This window comes from Engraulis encrasicolus, chromosome 21 (genome assembly GCF_034702125.1).
Source record: "Engraulis encrasicolus isolate BLACKSEA-1 chromosome 21, IST_EnEncr_1.0, whole genome shotgun sequence".
Classification (NCBI taxonomy): Eukaryota; Metazoa; Chordata; class Actinopteri; order Clupeiformes; family Engraulidae; genus Engraulis; species Engraulis encrasicolus.
In genome coordinates, this window is record NC_085877.1 from 23013027 (window position 1) to 23016474 (window position 3448).

The 3448-nt window shown below is 40.5% G+C and overlaps 1 long non-coding RNA gene across 1 annotated transcript; it reads right to left on the reverse strand.

Annotated features, from left to right (window-relative positions):
• Positions 1–1274: 1274 nt before the first annotated feature.
• Positions 1275–2905, reverse strand: LOC134437005 (uncharacterized). Its single transcript, XR_010032307.1, has 5 exons — positions 2848–2905; positions 2268–2375; positions 1997–2030; positions 1498–1619; positions 1275–1334 (listed from the first exon to the last, which is right to left on the reverse strand). It is a non-coding gene; the product is annotated as an uncharacterized LOC134437005 (long non-coding RNA).
• Positions 2906–3448: the final 543 nt, after the last annotated feature.

Sequence of the window (3448 nt, forward strand, 5' to 3'; positions counted from 1 at the left end):
ATACACATGCACTTTTCATGCAATGGTTACACCCACCAACGTAATAACTTCCTGCCAACGTAATAACCCGGCTAATGTAATAAAAAAACTCTGCAGTTTATCTTGGTCTCAAGAGGGATGAGAGAACAGACCAAGATATGGATCACTGGAACCATGCACAACATGGTGATGAGACCAAGATAAACAAATTTGCTTTAGATGGTGTTAAGCATGTGTGGTGGTAAACAAGTGAATTTTACCAAAAAAAAGTGCATCATCTGGCTAGTCAAGCATGGTAGTGGGACTGACATCGTTTGGGAATGTATGAATGCAGTCAACATTGGAAATCTGAATTACACCTAAATAAGCATGCATGTCAACATGCACTGTGACTACAGAAGCAGATCATGATACTCTTCCTAGGATTTAATTCAAAACTCACACCCATCTATTTTAGCCAGGTGCAGACTCAAAATGTACAATTTCAATGTGCTGAAAGGTTGAAACACACACCGATGACCTCCCTTTTAATCCCTTTTCATTTTGAAATGAAAAAATGAATGTAGTTGCTGCCAAAGGTGGTTCTACAAAGTATTAAGCAAAGGCTGTGAATACTTTTGTAAATATGATTTCTTAGTTTTTTATTTTTATCAACTTTCAAAACTGTCAAGACAACTTGTTTTAATAATTTGTGTAGGATTTTGACAACAGAGATTCTTTTGTAGCATTTGGAATAAGGCTGTAAGATAATAAAATGTGAAAAAAGTGAAGCGCTGTGAATACTTTCCGGATTGACTGTATGTGCACTCAGTCGCACGCAGTTGTGCAGGTAATTTAAGTCTCCAGCCTGAGAGATTAAGAAAAGGAATTAGATAACTTATCAACAGTCTTAGAAACACGTTACCTTGCTACGTGGCACTAAGTGAAGTACAGTATGCAATGTGATTCTGAATTCTTTAGCAGAAATGACAAGACAGCTATACTGTAGGTCTCTAGTCCAAATGAGAACAGAAAATGAGGATAAAGATGATGTTGAAAATGACGTTATTGTTGTTGTTGTTAATTGATGATGCTGACAATGGTGATGATGATTACAGTGACGAAGATGATTATCAAGGCGAAGAGGATGATGTTTAAAGCATCTTCACGGCCATCTTCCATTTGTAACCCTTCTACAATGAACACTGACCACTGAAAGAAAACACCCCTATTAGTTTGCTGGATGAATAGGTCTTTAATACTGTAGTTACATACTTAGTTTGCCTCACGTGTACATTAGGATCATGTAAGCCTACCTTTTACATATTCTGACCATCACTCAGGTGTGTCATATATATTTTCTGTACTTTGATGCACTGCAGAAATTGATGGGGAGGGAGAGGGGATGGGTGGGGTGATGGAAAATGATGACCATTAGACATGCATTTAATCACTGAATATTTCTTTTGAGTATTGAGTGTTGAAGTAACTTTGTTGTTCTTATTTCACTTTCTGTGCATTTCATATAGTGCTACTCACCACTCTCCATGTTGACATAGTCAGACTCGTCCCACTCACTGCCACCCTCCCCTTGTTCACTCTCCCTCTTCTGCGCCCAGCCTAGCCTGATGTCCTGGTAGCTGCATACCTGCATTTGCCCACTAGAGGGAGAAGGATTTTGTTAACTTTTTGATGTGCTTTCATTTCACATGGCAGTCATAGCATTTCTTCCATGGCCACCAGGGCCTCTCAAAAAATCTATGAGGGCTCCCCCACAAAATACATGCGGTAATGTGGTGTGAATCCAATTCTGGACCCTCTATCTGCCTAAGCCTGGGACAACTGACCCGTATGATCCCCCCCCCAGTCGGCTTCCCTGATGGCAACTAACTAGTCACTATTACAATTCGCACACATTGTTTTTCTCACTTGTACTCTTAAATGGCAACTAACAAGCAAATAATTTGATCATGACAGATATTACAGCAATTTTACATTGTTACAAGAGTCAGTCTGGTTTCCACAGTAGGGGACTCACATGTCTGATCGGTTTGTCGGGTTGGAACAGAGCGCTAGAAAGAAAGAAAGAAAGAAAGAAAGAAAGAAAGAAAGAAAGAAAGAAAGAAAGAAAGAAAGAAAGAAAGACATGAACTGTAGTCATATTTCATAGAATCTATTGACATTATGACACAGCAGTTGCGTACACACACTGTTAGGGCTGCAGTTGCTGAAAAAGATTATATAATATATACAATGATATGAGATAGATATAATTGTTGTCATAATGTGTTTTACTTGTGTTTGTGTACCTTTAGAGGCTACGCAGTGACACAGCCCGACCATTAGCAGAATCACCACAAAGGAGAGTCCCAATCCAAGAGCTATTCCAAAAACTAGCGGATTTGGAACAGCTGACACTTGAGAAAACAAACAGAAACAAGTCTTAACGTTTCTTTGTTTCAGACATGTAAATGTGTTTATTTTTTTTACCTGACATGTAGGCTAAAAACGTTTACATGTCTGAAACAAAAGAAACTTTAAGATTTGATATAACTCTTAAGACATAATGAACATCACACATCTAAGAAACAAGAGTGTGTGTGTGTGTGTGTGTGTGTGTGTGTGTGTGTGTGTGTGTGTGTGTGTGTGTGTGTGTGTGTGTGTGTGTGTGTGTGTGTGTGTGTGTGTGTGTGTGTGTGTGTGTGTGCCCAAACTTGTGTTTGTTTGTATGACCCTTGCAGATAGCTTATACACACTGTGGTTGCATACACAGACAGATACGTACCTGCCCAAATCACCCCCAGGGGGCAGGTAAAGATAGAACTAACAGTGCAGTTCTAAGCAGGTGAAATTATGATTATTATCGTTAAACGTAGATGGTGGACTTACATTTCAGTTGAAGATGGACAGGATTGCTGCTTTGTGACGTGTTGGGCCTGGCTTTCCGCTCCCCCTGACACCGGTACTGGCCCTGATCAGACTCAGCAGCACTTGCAATGGTGAAGTTATTTACCTCAGACTGAAACACTGGATCAGCGTTTGAGCCTTTGTACCACTGATACGTCCAGTCACCGTGACACTCTATCATACACACCATAGTGACCGTCTCTCCGGCTGTTACAGCAATCTGGGGTTCCATTGTTAAATTAGCTTTTGGCAGAACTGTGGACAGGAACACAAGTTCTCAGTCAAATGCTCTGCCATGTGTCGTAGACATCACTCTGGAACTTATACAGCAGTGTTTCTCAATGGGACCTCTAACAGGGTGCTCAGTTCCAAATGAGGGGTGTTAGCCTCTTTTTTATACTGATGGGGGTGGGGTGGGGGTGTGTTCAAGAAAGGTTGAGCAATCACATTCTTGGGTCATGCATCAGGTCATGCTACACTGTCCTTGTGAATACAGTCTGAGGCTCTATATGGCTAATACAAGTGTTAGGGCTGTGTACACTAGACTACAAGAAAACGAGATATTTCTGAACTGCAAGTAACT